Raw genomic sequence first — 18,678 nt, 5'->3', positions numbered from 1 at the left:
CATGAAATCCAGCAAGCAGACATGTAAAGTCCTGCACCTAGGATGGACTAACCCCTGAATGAGTACAAACATGGGAGTGGCTCACTGAGGAGCAGCTCTGCTGAAAAGACCCAGGGGTCCTAAGGACACTAGGTTAAATGTGCCTGGTAGGGATGTAGGTGAACAGTATACTGGGCTGTATTCACATGAGAGTAGCCAGTAGATTGAGGAAAACAATTATTCCCCTTTACTCAGCACTTGTTAGACCACCTCTGTAATACTGTGTCCAATTTTGGATCCCCAGCCCCCTGTACAAGAAAGACATTTATCAACTGGAGCAAGTTCAGCAGGATGCTCCCAGGCTGTGTTAGGGGTCGGAGCACTCGGACAAAAATTTTGGACAATTTTTAAGTGAAAAGTAAAAATCTGGTGTGTGGATGTAGCCCCTGAGATTTGACAAAGTTGAAAGTGTCCTGCTGTGTCTAACCACGTATTACCTACATATCGTTCATTAATTCCAAAAAGTGGTTTTTATCTCAGTGGAAAAGCTGTATCTGGACCAATTTCTGCAAGCATAATAGAAACTCTCAGTGCCACACGTAGCGGGAAAGTCTGCTCACTATACACCCCATAAGAGGGAAGTAAGAAGAAGTCTGAGGCAGCTGGGCTTGTTCAGCCTGGAAAAAAGGATTGGGAGGAATAAGTAGCAGCCTTTCAGTGTCTAAGAAGTGGCTACTAAGAAGACGGATCCAGGCACGATACTGAGGTGCACAGCAGAAAAATGAGTGACAACAACCACAAATTGAAATTGGGGGGGAGGTGCTTTAACTAGATATAAGAAAAATAATTAATTATGAGGAAAATAATCTTGGGAACAAGTAATGCGGACACCTTATGAAATTTCCATTCTTGGAGGTTTTCAAGACCCAGCTGGACAAAATCAGAAGCAACATGATCTGATTCATAGTTCACCCTGTTTTGAGCAAGAGGTTGAATTAGATGACTTATCTTCCAACCTGAATAATTCTGCAGAGGAATTATATCCCCAGAGATTATACCTGCAATGTAACCTGCTCAGAGAAGCAGAAATATTTTAGCTGAAATTACTCCAAAGTTTTGATCAGGAACACCCTCTTATTCCTTTTTAAATGATTCAAAGAGTTCTTCTTGCAGAGACGCTATAGTTTGGGTAGGTTGTTAGGCCTTTTAAATTCCTAAATTTTAAAACTGTATTCATAATGCAGACAGCTATTTCCATACTTTTTCAATATGTGGCCATACTTTATTTCAAATATACTTAGTATATTTTTTTGGACTAAATTCTTAGGAATTTCTTAGATGCCTTTTCTCATATTCTACCATCTTCATTATGATGCTTCTACATATCTAAATGGCATGATTTTGCATAAATGTAGAGCAACAGACTGTGAAACTGAATATAAGAATGTTTCCTTCTTTTTTCCAATGCAGACATGAGTAACTAGCTATAACTAGCATCCATTTTTCTGGAATATAAAAAATTTAAAATAAATCCATCAACATGAAAAAAATATTCAAATTACGTTCATCCTTCCAAAAAAAGTATGAAACTTTGATGATCCAGAAAATCTTTCCTCTTGTACTGCTAATTATTTCAAAATTTCATCTTTGGGGCATGGTTTTGTTCCATACCTTCAGTCCTTCCTTCTTAACATTTCATTCTGTCTTCAAGCTTGAAGTTTCAGTTTGATCAAGGATAATTCTCTTATAAGTAAGGTAATGTCCCAGACTATATGCCTAAACATGCAGTTTCACCACTATGATGATAGTGCCATGACATTTAAGAACTTGGAAAAGCACAGACTACTTTACAACATAAAAATATTTCCAAAGTGGTCCAGAGGAAAAATTCAGCCCAAACAATACCTTGCTCAGAGCTTTAGAGAGTCCACTGGAAATGTGGTAATTAATAACAGTAAAATGGACAAGTGGAAAGAGTAGGTGGAAAAAGGAAAAAATAAAAAAAGGATACAAACAAGAACAAAAAATGGAAACAGAATCTGCCTACTCCTTCAGGAAAACTGACAAAAACATACATGGAAAATGCAGCAGAAATCAAGATATTCAGTCACAAAGGAGAAAGCTCATAATAAGTAGGGCTTACAAATGGTATGAGATAATACCATTGGCTATTGGGAATAAGGAATACATTAGAAAATAGATTTTCTGGTGAGCTAAGCTACAGATATATTAAGTTCTGATTATTAAGCAATCAATTAACAATCAAGTATATACGTAGGAATACAATGATAGTTATATTCAAATCACAAGCTTGGCCTAGCTTGGTATCCTGTCTCTGACAACATTCAACAGAAGATGCCTAGTGAAGAGCACAGGACCAGGGTGACTTTCCATAACACTTTCCCATAATACACCCTGCCATCTCCTCAAATTCCCAGCCCTCAGGGACTTCGTCACCCAGGAGAACTTTCATGTACCTTCATGTTTAACAGCCTTTCACAGACTCTTCTCTCATGAATTCATCTGAGCAGTTTTTTAATCTATGTAAGCGTTTAGCATTCAAAGCATCCTCCTGATGTGACAATGAGTTCTAATGATGTTTTAACAACATGCTAAGGAGATATGTGAATTTTCGGCAGCCAGATGCAATTACAGAGGCTTTTATTTTTCAGTAAATGCAGAGGGGTCAAAACATTTTTTCTTTTAACTAAAGAGTCAACTTTATCAAATATTTGGTAAAACTTATGTTAGAATTCTAATGTAGCCAACATCCTAATAGGGATAGGTAGAGGAAACCTAATAGACTAATCAGTGAAAACAAAGTGTGCTAAATGAACACTCTTGAGACCATTGCAAAATGATTAGACAGATAGATTGTTGTCCCTGGTTTGAAACCCACCAAGATGACTCAAGGAAAGAAAATGTCTCCCCAAACACTTTGCAATCTAAAGGTGATTATTACCTAAAGAGGTGTTAAGATTTATTCTGGGACAGAGAGAAAAAAGAATTTGGGGATTGTGTAAAATTTATTATGGGATGCTTTAAGCAGAAGGAGGAGAGACAGGAGGAAAGAATCAAGGTGGATTTGGTAGGATTTAAAGGCTGAAAAATTGAACATGAACCAGCAATGTGTGCTCACAGCCCAGAAAGCCAACTGTATCCTGGGCTGCATCAAAAGAAGCATGGACAGCAGGTCAAGGGAGGTGATTCGGCCCCTCTACTCTGCTCTGCTGAGACTCCACCTGGAGTACTGCATCCAGATCTGGGGCCCCCAGCACAAAACAGACATGGACCTGCTTGAGCAGGTCTAGAGAAGGGTCGTGAAAATGATCAGAGGGGTGGAACATCTCTCCTATGAAGAAAGGCTGAGAGAGTTGGGGTTGTTCAGCCTGGAGAAGCAAAGGTTCTGGGGACACCTTATTGCAGCCTTTCAATATATAAAGGGGGCTTATAACAAAGATGGAGATAAACTTTTTACCAGGGCCTGTAGTGACAACTAAAAGAGGGTAGCTTCAGGCTAGATATAAGGAAGAAATTCTTTACAATGAGGGTGATGAGACACTGGAACAGGTTGCCCAGATAAGTTCTGGATTCCCCATCCCTGGAAACATTCAAGGTCAAGTTGCACGGGGCTTTGGGCAACCTAATCTAGTGAAAGATGTCCCTGCCCATGGTAGGTGGGTTGGATGAGGTGATCTTTAAAGGTCCTTTCTGACCCAAACCATTCTATGATTCTAAGTAAGGAAAACATAAGGAAAAAAGGGGCCACTTGCATCTAAGCCAGTGGCTGGTCAGTACATTTGTCTGGCCAAGTGTTGCACCTGATCACCACAGTCTGTCCTATCTCATTAAACTCTAGTCCTCACTATTTTCTACGTAAGCATGCTTTCCAGTCTGCATGTGTATGTGCATGATCTGCTAGAGAACATCAGGCTGAGCTGCAACCTCTGTCGGATGAGATTTCTCAGTGCCAATCACTTAAGAGGGACTGCAGGTCTGGTGGCCCCATAGCTCTGGGTGCCAGTAACTGTACGAAACCGGGGCCTGGGGCACAGTTCTAGGTGAAACAATTGCATGTCTAAACCCCATGTATTGTGGATGGGTTTGGATGTGAGCAATAGCAAACTCCAATCCTGATCCGCTGGACAGGGGGAACAAGATCAGGCTATCCATGCTGTTCATGTTTGTGTGTTTATGCTGGTGCTGGTAAAGAAACTGTTTTCTGCTTCTGTTGATCTGTGTGGCCAGCCAAGTGTGTGTACTGCACGGTGTGTACATCTGCCTATGCAGGATACGTGCTTAGCTTCGCCACTGGCTGGACCCCTGGGACACAAAACCACAGCAACCTCACATTTATCGCACCATGACTGGAGGCCCCCCTGGGTCTTACAATGCACCAAAGTTGGCTCTAGCAGACTAAAATAAAAAAACTTCCCTGCATGCTGAATTTCATAGGATCCAGTATCTCTAACATAATTTCTAAGGTTATCCTATCAATAAAAATATTTATCACAAGTAATAATAGCTGAGGTGATGACTGGTTTAATCTCACAATCACTATATATGTAAATAAGTGTGCTTTTCTAGTTTAAAAAATAGCTTCTAGTTTAAAAACATTTCATTACAAAACTTTCCCAAACTATTTTCACATTTTCTTTCCCCTTTACAGCACAAAATAAACTCTCACTGCAACATCACCACCACAGGCAATAAGAATTGATCACGGATAGGCTTATTGGTTCTGACGTATGCTGACAAACACTTTGACTAGTTTTCTCTAAGACTTCAAACACACTACACCACTGAAATAATTTGCTTTTTGTCCACAGGCAAAAGAACTGTCTGTTACTAAAGCGAACAACCTTTGCTTCTACCTTTGAGATCCTAATAACTAACCATTCAAATTGACAGCACCAACCAGGGTCAAAATCTTATTGTGTCCTGAGAAACACATTTAGGAGAGCCACACCTTAATTAGTCATGCTACCTTTGGTGAGAGAACATTAAAAAAAAAAGCAACGGCTTTCATTTTACCTTCCGATATTATTGTGCTCTTTCATTTAAAAAAATAATTAATTACATCAAATTGAGTTTGGTGTCCTTCTCTCACAAAAAGCCAGTTTAGTAATAGTTTGACTACTAGCTCTTACTTCTGTGTTACGGCTGATGCCTGCGATCGTAACGTTCTCCCCTAAGCACTTGCCAAATTTTAACCCAGTTACAGACAGTCTAAGCTCTACCTTTATCCCTGTCCCTGATATTTTCTTAGCTTCCCTCAGAAACTCAATGGAAAATACTAGATGTAGGGACTTAATTTGTATTTAGAGCACCTGCTTCTTAAAGTCTTGAGTCATATAGGAGTCCATTAATCCTTGTTCCTCAAACTAACAAGTCAATCATGCTACAGCAGCAATAATTCCTTTCTTTTATCAAGATGCTAATGATGGAAGAACTCGTAATATTTAAGTCCATGTTTGTTCAAAATTTTCTACTTGTGTAGTCTCCTCCACAGAATCTACTTTTTAATTCCATACTAAACGATCAGATAGGTAAGTGACAAGGAAATCTCCATTCTCTTTGCAGCCTCAGGTTCTTCTCACTCCATGCTAGTCAGACCAGCAAATGCAACTTATTTAATGTAATTTCCTACTAATCCTGCATTTAACTGCATCATTACCTTGATCAAAATTTCACATTCATCTCAACTAGCAAACAAGCCACCATTTCTTCTTTTGAGAGCAGCCCTGAGGAGAAGGACTTGGGGGTACTGGTGGATGAAAAGCTGGACATGAGCCGGCAATGTGTGCTCACAGCCCAGAAGGCCAACCGCATCCTGGGCTGGATCAAAAGAAGCGTGGCCAGCAGGTCGAGGGAGGTGATTCAGCCCCTCTACTCTGCTCTGCTGAGACCCCACCTGGAGTACTGCATCCAGCTCTGGAGTCCTCAGCACAGGAAAGACATGGACTTGTTGGAGCAGGTTCAGAGGAGGGCCACAAAAATGCTCAGAGGGATGGAACACCTCTCCTATAAGGAAAGGCTGAGAGAGTTGGGGTTGTTCAGCCTGGAGAAGAGAAGGCTCTGGGAAGACCTTATTGCGGCCTTTCAGTACTTAAAGGGGGCTTATAAGAAAGATGGGGAGAGACTTTTTAGCAGGTCCCGTTGTGATAGGACATGGGGTAATGGTTTTAAACTAAAAGAGGGTAGATTTAGGCTAGATATAAGGAAAAAAATTTTTACAATGAGGGTGGTGAAACACTGGATCAGGTTGCCCATACAGGTGGTAGATGCGCCATCCCTGGAAACATTCAAGGTCAGGTTGGATGGGGCTCTGAGCAACCTGATCTAGTTGAAGATGTCTATGCTCATTGCAGGGGGGTTGGACTAGATGACCTGTAAAGGTCTCTTCCAACCCAAACTATTCTATGATTCTATGATTTTTTTTTAATACTGTGAAAGCTTGAGACTTTGACATTATAGCCAAAATAATATCTATAAAAAGTACTGACTAAATACTTCACATTACTCTAGGGAATATCAAAGCTCTTCAAGATTTTTCATAGTTCTTAACAATTTATTTAAACACAGTAAGGCAAAATATTTAGTAATTTCTAATATTTTATTCTATTTACTTCACCTTTATAGAGATTTCACACTTCAATTGATTTGGAGATACTGGTAAAAATATCCTCTTCTGCAGTTAAGATGGGGAAGTTTCACTGTTAAAATATTTTCCTGTTAAAACAGCCACTTTAATGTGAACTTTATATATAAATTTTAATAGCGTACACTGCAATGAATGCACAAGTTTCCAACCCAGTCTACAATACTGTAAAATCAATTGTTCTCTGAATGACTCTCATATCCACTCAGCATGAATTACTGCTTTATAAAGTACATGGATATTTTTCCCTTGTGTACAACACAATATACTGTATCTAGTCAGAAAAAGGAGAGAAAAATTCGTATTTTCTACTGCTTATTCAAATTTTGTGTACTATATATCTCATTTTTCTAATTCTCTCAAGATGTTATACTGAACAATTCTCCCAAACAATTTTTGTGAGCTATTAGTTATCTTAAACACCCTTGCTTTCTTCCTTTTATTTAAAAACAGAGGATTCCCAGTAATTTCATAGTAGAATGCGTCATTCATAATCTCTAGCCTACTTATTACATATAAAAAATTATAGATGCATATGTCCTGTAGCATACATTATTGTTGCTTATAATAACCAGCAACTACTACAAATGGCAGAAATTACAAGGTTGATTCCCACCTTAAAAACAATAGAAACAACAAAAATCAGCATTTAGATTACCATTATATTGTTAATTCATGTAAGGACATGTTCGCAATTTTCTAATCTTGCAATCATTGACTTTAAGACTAGATACTAGAATAAAATTTAGCACATACTTAGGCATGTAAGTGCTTATAAACTCAGAGTGCTGTGGTGGTTGCATCATCTGCTCTATCAACTTCTGTTCAGAGTAGAAATCAAGCACCAGTATATTCAATATGAGATATTCAAATGTTCAAAAGATTCTGAGTTCATAAATGCACATGCAGTGTTATCAACAGAAAACCTTACTAAATAAATTTCTCATTCCTAAAAATCAGGAAATGCTCTATTTCACACACACCAACAAACCCTGATTTAATTTAGATAAAAGCTTCTTATGAACTATATGCAACTTGGAAAAGCATTCTGGGTAATATGCAATTACTTATTCCACATGTATTGCTAGATTCAACATTAACATTGAAGAAATAACAGCTCTTACATTTACAGTCAGTTAAGCTACTGCAAAACACCTATTTTTTTCCCGGATATCAATATCATAGCATGACATAAAATTTCTGTATAAGCAAAGGACAAAAAGCAGGAAAGAAAAAAATGTCCATATTAGAAATTAATTAACTGTAATTACATTAGAGAATGGAGATTTTTTTTCTAGATTAGAGAGTTTGAAAAGGTTAGTAACATGGCTAACAACAATAATTATAAAATTAACTGCCTTAATTACTACTCTAAAATGGAATGGTCCAAAAAAGCCTTACCTTCTATAGCACCTAAAACGATGCTACAAAAATTGAACTAGCCTTTGGAAACTATTTGACTGAAATTTAACTCCAGAAAGGTATGAATTCAGTGGTATCAGTTTAGCTATCAATATGCAAGCTAAACAACACAGAAGCATTAAAAAATGAAATCCACAAAAGAAGCAATTTCATGAAACTTTTTCAGGCTTAGAATTAAAATTAACTTAAGCCAGAGGCAGATCTTATTTTGGAGAGAGCAAGGTTCAAACCCAGCAGAGTTTTATAAATCTCCCTAAATCTTTTCTCTGTTGTTCTGATATAGTGACATGCAATGGCTGCATAACACAACAGAGGTTTAGGAGAACAGTATTGCAAAAGACCCAGTGTCTATTATTATCAAGATGATACAAAAAGATTATAATATTTGTTTGTTCTTGGGGATGGGTCTCAATTATCCCTCTGCATCTTTAGCATGTATTTCATTTATTTATATTCACAAAATGACTACTTTTTTGCAGAATCACTATACAGACGCTACTCTTATCATGAAACCAGACTACTAACTTTTGTATAAGAAGGAAAATTAATGGGAATTTCCTGCTAATCAGAGTTTATCTTTTATTTTAAATTGCTTTGTTCAAAGAATATAATTCAAACACTTGCTAAGGACTTTATATTAACAAATAGCACATGTATTACACAGCAGATGTGCTGAGAAAACACCCCCATATTTACCACCTAGTATACATTTAATTTATTCTTGCTTTCCTCTGATGATTGGCATTTATGTCATATCAAATGTATATTTATTAATTCTCTCTATGCATGTTTAAGTACACATAGACTCAGATGCAGCTTCAATTCGACGAGGGGGATACACAGGCATAACATGTCTGCTAAAGGCCCCTTACTTTACAGTTGCCAGTATATCTGCACTTAATAAGCAAATAAAGACAGTATTTTATATCTGAGTAATTCTCCTCAGTATATACATAGGAATACTCCTCAGTATCAGTGGTGCCGTGTGTTCTAGAAGTTAAGCATACATACTATGAAAAGAAAGACAAATTTAATCCCTACAGTGTTTATAATTTTGTGGCTTTTGAATTTCTTAAAGGTATCTTCGCTCTTGTGTTTCCAGAAGCAGCAATCAGCACAATTCAATTACCTTCCTTGTACCAATCATTATTTTTTACACTTCTCCAGAGAACATTTTTATTCATCTACTGACCAAATGAAATAGTTGCAGTTTTTAAACTGCCTCTTCTCAATAAAATCTCTCCCTATATTCATCATTCTACCTGACTATATGGTAATAGTAAATTTAATGAATTCACTTCGGAACTCTTAGGGTAACTCAGCTTACTACTTCTTCTGTTCATCTGTTACTAATGAATTTTACATTCCATTAGACTGCCTATTCATCTTGGCTGGTTTTTTGGAGTTCCTCAGTCTTCCATGGTACTTCCTCATTCAAATAATTTGATATTACGTATGAAATTTGTCTCCTCTTCAATAGCACCATTCCTAAACAGCCCAAACATTAGAACAAGATATTAATTTACTAAATTTCCATACTAAAAAAGGACCCCTCAACCTTACTCCTTCATTTATCTGATCTCTCCAGTCTCATCTTAGAATTACTGCCACAGTATCTGAGTACCATCTGTTCAAAATCAATAGCAATAAGGCAATTTTAATGGAGTCTGTCACATTTACTTGGGAATACTTAAGGTGCCACTTAGTTTTGAGAAAGTCTTACTATAGGGATGAGTCTGTTATTTTTCTCAAATAATGTCAACATTTAGATTTACTCTTTCTCTTCTAGGTTAAAATCTCCATTATTCCATTTTTCTTAAATTGTATTAATCACATAATCTTCAAATTTCATAATGTTTTATTACTTAAAATGTGTGTATCCATACAATTTGTGCTGGCCTGCTAGCTGCATCTAGCAAAAGGCCAAATCTTGTTTTTCTGCTTCAGATACAACTATAGTTATTCAAATAACCTATTTTTTTAAACAAGGAAGAAGAGGGATTTAGAGTATCAAAAGAAGAAAAGGTTTTGATGATGAAACAAAGAATTATGACAGAAACTATTCTGCAACAGTAAGTAACATGAAATGAGTACTCTGATCATAAACTCAACTGTAGTAGATATTTTCTAGCTTAATTTCCTGCAAACTTTTCTTGAATCACCCATTTTTATTATGGGCTTATATATGGTTAAATTAACCCCAATATAAATATTTTAATTCAGTCACTAGAATGGATTTTGCCACAGTGGAAAAAAATATGAATTTGTTCTTTTGATCTAAATTTACTGGAAATGAATCATGGAATAATTTTGATTGGTAGGGACCTGTGGAGATCATCCTGCTCAAATTATTGCTAACTTCATAGTTGGATCAGGCTGCTCATGGCCTTCCCTAGACAAACTGAAAAACTTATAAATTTATTGTACCATGTCTTCTTTGAATCCTTTATTCTCATTTTTAAATTCTTCAGGCTACCTTGGGCCATCAGTCATAGGACTTCCCTGTATCATACCAGTACATAACTTGCTTTTTTTATATATATTGTTCTGAAGGAAACGATTGTAGATACACTAAACTGTTAGTCACGCTAATTTATTTTTCTGTGCATGGGAAAAAGAGCCTCCTTCTGTTTGAAAGTACCAGAAAATTCAGAATTCAGCTTACATTTTTCCAAACTGTATTGCTAGTTGCCAATTTTTATAGAAAGCAAAGAAGAAGAATTCTCCGTGATGCTGAGAATATAAAAATTTTACAGACCATTGTCTAGGTTTAAAAAAACAGCTGTGGATTTATTTATTTAGGTCATCAAGTGGCGAAAACTAAGTAGCGATGTGGCTATTTTTATAACAAATTTCACAATATCTCAGGGAAAGGTTTCTCTCCAAAAGGTCATTTTAGTTACATAGACTCAACTCCAGTAGGGGTATTTTTGTTACTGAATTAGGTAACCCTTCTCAGATAGTAGTAATTAAAACACTAAAGCCAACATAATGTTTATGTGCTCCACTTTCATTTCATGAGTGAAGACAAGCCAGTAGTAACAAAGAAGGAAATGTTCGGGGAAGGAAATAAAACAAGCTAAATCTAAGGCATAACTTCCACATTTATAATGCCCAGGCTCCAAAAGTGTTGGGAATAACTCTTAAGAGACAAGACCTTCTCAAGCATAGTCAGTTCTCAATCATCCATGGGGAAAAAACAAATAATCTGGATAATCTATAACCTAATATGGATAATCTGCTGAGGTTCCCCAATTATTTGTTCTTGCTTTCTCACAAGGAAATCTAGGCATTGAAGAGTGAAGCAGTGAACACAATCTGCAGCGAGGACGCATGAGAGACAGACATTTTGCCTTTTGACTCCATGTCAAATGAAATCAGCCCATTTTCAGACCTGAGCAGAACTTTGAAGTTGTATGGACATGTTTTTGCAGCACTGCGTATAAGATAATATTGCCCTATAGTCCTGAGCTGTTTGTGCATGGAATGAGCTTGGTGATTATCTTACAACAGTACTAATAGATTTTCAAAGTGACATTAAGTTACGGACATAATCTAGTCTAACCTCCTACAAATCACACAACTTCAGTCCCTGAGCTCAGCTTACTGTTGAACTAGAGCATATAGTTCAAAGAGTTTAATTTTTTTAATTAAAAAATTAAAATATGAGAACCTTCTGTCTCAATGTTATAATGCAGAGTTGAAAGGTCACAATAAAAAAAGGGGTTGCATTTTTAGTTTAACTGATTGATGCGTATGTTATGAAGATAAAACTAATGCAAATGACCTCCAAACAATGTCTGCCACTGTCTGTGACTGGAAACTCAGCAAAACCTCTCATTGAATGAATTTTTAAAAATGACAGCATATCTTTTGAAGAAAACAAATTGATTTGTGTTTTGATTTATATCTAAGACATCACCTAAGACACCACATAAAACTTTGAAAGACATTTTGTTTTTTTTAATTTAGTGAGCAAGCTCATAGACAACCTTTATTAGATAGCAGTTTTCTTGAAAGACTGACAAACAGAATCAAGGACATCCATTATCAGCAGAAATTCCCTTGCTTATTCCTGCCAAGCATTTTTTTTTTTTGTCTCACTCATTTTACTTTCAAACACTCTTTTCATCCAAGACACCTTCATCAAACAAAAATTGGGGGGACAGGGGGGACATAAAAAGAAAAAACATTTAGACTTTAAGATAATAAAATCAACAGAAGCTTACCTCTTTACCCTTACAGTAAGAACTTTTTTAGGTATATCTACAAAACAAGTAAAAGGAAAAGTAGGAAGGAGCTGTTTCTGTGCAAAACCCATGCCGTTTCAGGATTCTGTCAGAGAAGATGCTTTCTTCTCTTCCTTTTTCCTCTACCTGAACTGTTGCTCTTCCCCTTCAGCATTGTACACTCATTTAGCTCTAAGTCTAAATTGCCTATGGGTCCATTAAGTATGTTGCTAGGCAAACAGTCCAGTAGCAACCCTAAAACAGGAGGTTTGGATGGGAGCCAGTTTTATAGGTCACTACACTGTGAACCTTCACATCATTAGAGAAGAAACTAGTCTTGCTAACTGCAACTCTTAGGATTGGTATTCTTTCATTCCTCTGAAAAGACTGATTCATACTACAATAAGTTTTCATTAATGGGTATTTCTAAATCAAAGGCATCAATAAGTATAGTATTTTTACATATACTAGAAGAGTATAATTCTCTACTTATTCAATGTTTTAATACTATCAAGTGTTTAGAAATAATACAGTAATAGCCATGTGAAACATGTACAATTACCATGCAATGGACTTCTAGCTTACTAACTTGAAGAGCACATATAACTTAGCAGAGGACTTAACCCTAAGTAAGCAGTATGTATTGTGTTTTCTTTCTTTTCTTTATTTTAATGACAATAAATTGAAGCAGACCTATTCACACAAAATTAGCCAGCTAGCACATTATCTGATTCAGGAACTTGCCATCTCTTAGACTGAAGTATTTTTTCTTTGCTGTAATGTATCATTACCTTGAAACTGAGCACATAAACTCTTCAGAGTGATCCTTATATTAATTCAAATACAGAACACCATCTGAGAATAGCAAACTGCAGAGTCCTGCTGATGTGACCACACTGCATTACCATGTGGAAGAACTGCTGCTCCAGTTAGCAAGTTCAGAAATAGATAAATATGTTCCCAGAAATGAGAAGATTTCAGTATCATTGTTCTTACGGGCTGGAAATGCAGCAGTGAAAGAAAGAAGCATGCAAAATTGAAAAATCAAGGCAGATCCACAAGAAAAACGTATGGCTTGGATATGTATATGCTAAGATTTCTTTAGTTACTAGTTTGACATTGCAGCAATTCTAAGCTGAAGAAACAATGTGAAGCAGAGCAAAATAAAAACATTTCCTCTGTGAAGCTTATACATTTAGGGAAAAAAATATATATTAAATTATATATTATTTGAACTGTATCATCACAAAAGAAAAGTCATTCAGAAAGCAAAGCACTCATCATATCAACTAGTTCTCCAAGTTTCTCTGTCCTTGTTTGTTCATTATCAGTAACATTTTAACTTTTATGGTAGTAGAAGTGCACCAATAATCTCCAACCTTTATGTTTTCCGGTACAAGAAAAAGAAAAATGGGTTTGGAAATAAGAAATGGAAATGCATTATCGGAAAGATCACCACTGTCAAAGGTACAGAGATTTAAGCAATGACAGTAATGCCAGGGATTTCTCATCACTATCAAGTGCAGGGAAAATAGTGGCAACATTTTTCCCAATTAAGCCCTAGATAATCTTCTGTACCCCGTAATTTGTTGGTGCTTGTATGATTTTTTCAGTCTTAACACGATACTCTGTATATATTTACTTCTCCAGAAGTGCAAAAAAATTTCAAGCAAAGAAATTGATTTTTATAACATTACTATAATCTTGAAAGAAGGTTTAGAATTTGTCTACTTATCCTGTCAATTCTTGAAGAAAAATATCATCAGACAAAGCTATCGGCGTTATTTAAAATCCCTGATGCCTACATGTTTGGACTTGAACAGGCAGGATGGTAACTTACACTTCTAGTTTTACAAACATCAACTTCCTTGTGTTATTTAGGCTCTTGCTGAAGCAAGATTAGCAGAAGTAACTCATGACCTCTCACTGATTCTACTCAAGCAAATTCTTAAATCTATCTAATCTATGTACATAAACAAAGATGCCAGAAGGGCTTATTAAAGAACCTCCTTTTACAAAACCCTCAGTGCTTAAAAAGCCTGCTGGTACTAACATCATGTTTTTCAACTGCTCTTAAAAACGTGGCATTATAATTTGCATTCAAGAGACAAAGATTACGTACCAGATACTAGTAAACCCTACGTTGATATAAGCCTCAGAACTACTAGCAAATTGTTAAACTGAAGGACAAAGCCTGGTACCTGACATATGTTAGTTTTATGGGAATTCTGTTAAGAAACTTGATTATACATGTTGTGATGAAAAAGCAACATGGCATTTGTCTCTTAATGTGCATTTAACAAACGCAACCATCAGACTGTTAGTGGTGCATTGCTTTTTTTTTTTAGACAACTGTCTGGGCCCTGAGGGCACACAGAGGCCTTAATGTCCCTGCTTGCCTCCCCACCCTGCTTGCCTTGCCTGCCCATGGCCCAGGAGCCCCATTTCACCTCAGTCTGGGACCATCAGTCCCTGCCCCAGTGATGCTGGGGGCAGATGGCCCTAGCCCTCTCACATGGATGGGCTTTGGACCCCCACTGTAGCCTGTCTCCAGCCCCGTCTCTGGTCCCATCAGCTTTTGCTGCTGACAGGACTCCTGTGATGGCCCCTGGCCCTGGCTCATCACTTGCAGTTTGGGGGGCTGTCAATGGACCCCGATGCCAGATCCTGGCTCTGCTCCATGTTTGCACACCTCGGTGAGGGCACAGGGTCCCCTTGGCTCATCCCCCTCGCAGACATGCCCTGCTCTTGCTGTTCCCTGACAGCAGATACAGGAACATGCTTGTGTTAATTCATGATTTTACATGAATGACGAAGGCTTTGCTCTTAAGGCTGGACATGGGGTAGATCTTCCCTAGTCACAGTGGAAGCTTAGAAAGTTCATATGAGAATGGCAAACAGGTGCCTGTCTTGAACTGAACCAGATGCTATTTTCCTATTCATGCATTTAGGCACTGAAATATCTTCTTAAACCTGGCCATCAATTATTTGCTATTTCATGTTTTTTAACTGACTAAATAGTATTAAACACTCTGTTTGGCTGAGTTTTCCTGATAATTTTTTTTTAAGTTCACAGAGATACTTTCTTGTTTCATTAATATTCTTGTCTCCGTTGTTGCTGCATCAAGAAAAAAAACAAACAAAAAAATTTCATAAACATGAATTCATGAACAGAAGTTAGAAATTGTAAGGACACACTCCATTTTGTCAGAACTTGAATAGCCTGAGAAACCTGTGAAGTATGTCCTCATTGAAAATCAAACCAATAACTAAGGAATTAAACAACTCATTTCTGCAGATATGCAGTCTACTTTTTTTGGTACACACTTAATATGCATAGACGAAACCCATATCATGAATTTTTTGCAAGTGATTTTCTGCTGTCAGTGCATCACAGAGATGCCTAAAGTAGTTCTAAATGGGCTAGCTCGGTTGCTGAGATAGCATAGTCATGTTAGCACAGACACTGCATAATGTACTCAGACCATTAGTTGTAATACATTTTTGAAGATGGTATATTTAGAAATTATTTTTGATAAGCTATGTGAACCTAAAGAATCTCAGTTGCCTCAAAAAGGCAATCCCATTTTGGAACACAACAGGACAGGAAGGAATATGATTTGGACTTGTGTAAAGAAATAATCGTATCTTCTCTAGACAAAAAAATAAATTTTATTTAGTAAATTATTATTAGTAAATTATTTATTTAGTAAATTATTACTTTATTTTATTAAAGTAAAACATACTTTAATAAAGCATAATAGATGAGAACCTTTGCATGCTGCAACAGTAAATGGAGTACACTGCTACTGTCTAGCGTATTCTGCTTAAATCAATAGAATTTAGAGGAAAAACAGCTTTCTAACAACAGTCAAACACACTCACCTAATCAATATCAGAAGTAATGAATTTACCATGTACCTCATATTTCTAAAATGATGTTTATGAAAGTTCAGAATTATTATAAACTTTAAATCAAACCACAACCCAGTATTTTCAAAAAAATTGTAGATAATAGATGGGAAGACTGAAGATGCGTTAAAACAAAAACAATGCACTCAAAATATTCAAACCAAACACAACAGTTTATATGACACAATTACATTAATGGCCCTATCATTTTAAAAAGTTCCGTAAAGATGTTACAAAGAAATTTAATGGAAATTTAAAGAAAAACAATCCTATATCATACACACTTTTGTTGGAAGTTAAGAACTACATTAACATTGTGCTTCATGTTCTAAAGAATATAACAATCTCTTTTCCTTAATTGCATTTTTAAATATTTCCTCCATCAACCACAATCAAATCAAGAAAAAACACAAATTAGTTTACTATGTCTGCCCAGCAAAAAAGTTATGTTTGCTACATGAAATGATAAAGTTGGCATACCAGACAGAAGTTATTTTTAATCTGTGGTTGTTTTCATTTTGGGGTATATTTGGTGTTGTGTTTTATTTTTTAAAATACAATTTTTATGTTTACCAATTTCCATATTTAGTAAAATGAAAACATAGCAAACATATTTATTTGTAAAGCCTTGAGGTCATCCTGACTTTGCCAGCTGCAAGAGCAACTTAAACCAAGCAAAAACTGAAGTGCTTTTAAATGTAAAATGTGCTTGCTTTCACATGAGCAAGCAGCCCGCAGGTAGAAAATGCCTGCCACGGACTCAAAATATAATGGTGGGATTTCAAGCTCTCTTTTCAAAATATTTGTAACTAAATTTGTTGATCAGAAGTCCACTGACTATCATAACGAACCGTATTATAATATGCGATTGGGACAGATGTGAGCTCTGACAACAGGATGACATTTTCCTGCTCACTTTTTTTTTTTAATTAAAAAAGGTAACCATTTCCTCTCACAGCTGATGTTATGTTGGATAATTTATATTTTGTGAAAATGCAGAAAAAGGACGAGTGGGGGATGACAAAATAACGATATCGCATTGCCTAAAGAACGTTTTTGGCCTGAAAACATTAAGATATGTTACAAGAGTTGCCACCTTCACTGTGAGCATTGCTGGCTTGGGATGAACATTTCTGAAACTGAAAGCTGTTACCATGTAGATTTTAGCCTACATAAAATTAGACTGAGTAGTACCATCAGTGAGGAGAAAGTGTAGATAAAAGCCTACAAAACTTCTAACTTAATTGAGAATATCCAAAAGCATCTAATCTTTCTAGGAAAGAGATGCAGGCAGAGGGGTAGCTGAGAGAATATACAGCCATTAGATACTGACAGGCTTTCCTTCTTTTCTGTGCTCAAGACAAGAACATCACATGATATTGCATTTCCAGTCCTGCACCACTGAAAGACTTCAGTCCATAAAGATGTAAGTATAACTTTTATGCCATTAAAAGCCCTTTTAACCTGTCAGCGTAGCACAGACATTTTTAGTATACACATACATTAGGCTTCACAGATTTGGACTATCTGAGGGGCTTGGGGTTTTTTCTTGAGCTCCAGCAAGAAGATACTCTAAAGTTTTCTTAGGCATTTACTACTCTTACCTGAACTCAAGACTTCTTAATTTGTTAATTTCTATGTTAACATTCATATAGTTCATAGAATAAAACAGGAGCCTTTGGTATTTATGGTGCCATATTATTTTTGTTCATTGATAATGGGACAGCCACCAGGAACTAGTAGATACGGTTGCAAATCAGAAATGTTCCAAGAATGAATTAATTTCATAAGTCCTGTTAAATGCAATTGCTAGAATTATTTCGGCTTTCTATTATTTAGCAGATGTTAAAAAATTCAAGAAACCCTAATCACTGAATTTATACAGTTCCTTTAAAACTATCTGGATAAAGAATGAAAACACACATTCAAAGTAGTCCACAAGTAAACTGCTAAAAAATGTTTAAGAACGTTTTTAAATTAATTAACAGTTTGAAATACATGCCTTCATTTCTGGATACTGACCTTTCTCCTACTCATTTGTTCCACCTAGTCAAACCTAATGCTGGGAAACAGATCACTAAGTAATGATTCACCCAGGTAGAAACACACTACATGGATGAATGTGTGTTTCACTACACTAAATTCGGGGTTAGTTACATATGACCAAGACATGAATTCCACAAAAGATGAAATTTTTCTCACCATTGATGAGAAGGAGGATAGCACATAATTTTATTCAGGATCCTCTCTATGCACTTTTACTATTCAAGCAGTATATTTAATTCTTGCATGGTTGAGAAAGTCAGAGACATACGGATGGAAACTAAGCAGCTAGACAGAAACCATAAAATATCAAAGGTACACTCAGGTTAGATCACAGTCTTCTATAGTTCTTTACTTTCTATACAGTACGTAAAAAGAAAAATCTCCCTACTGGGTCAACATTTTCATTGACTTCAGTGGAATAGCATTTCA

At 36.3% G+C, this 18,678-nt stretch overlaps 1 protein-coding gene across 4 annotated transcripts in view; it reads right to left on the bottom strand.

Annotated features, from left to right (window-relative positions):
- IMMP2L (inner mitochondrial membrane peptidase subunit 2) overlaps positions 1-18,678 on the bottom strand; it is a 495,130-nt gene that overhangs the window by 292,980 nt on the left and 183,472 nt on the right. The gene's annotated exons all lie outside the window — the stretch shown is intronic.

This window comes from Ciconia boyciana, chromosome 1 (assembly GCF_034638445.1).
Source record: "Ciconia boyciana chromosome 1, ASM3463844v1, whole genome shotgun sequence".
NCBI lineage: Eukaryota > Metazoa > Chordata > Aves > Ciconiiformes > Ciconiidae > Ciconia > Ciconia boyciana.
Note: the sequence above shows the minus strand (reverse complement) of the source record. Positions and strands in the feature narration are given on the sequence as shown.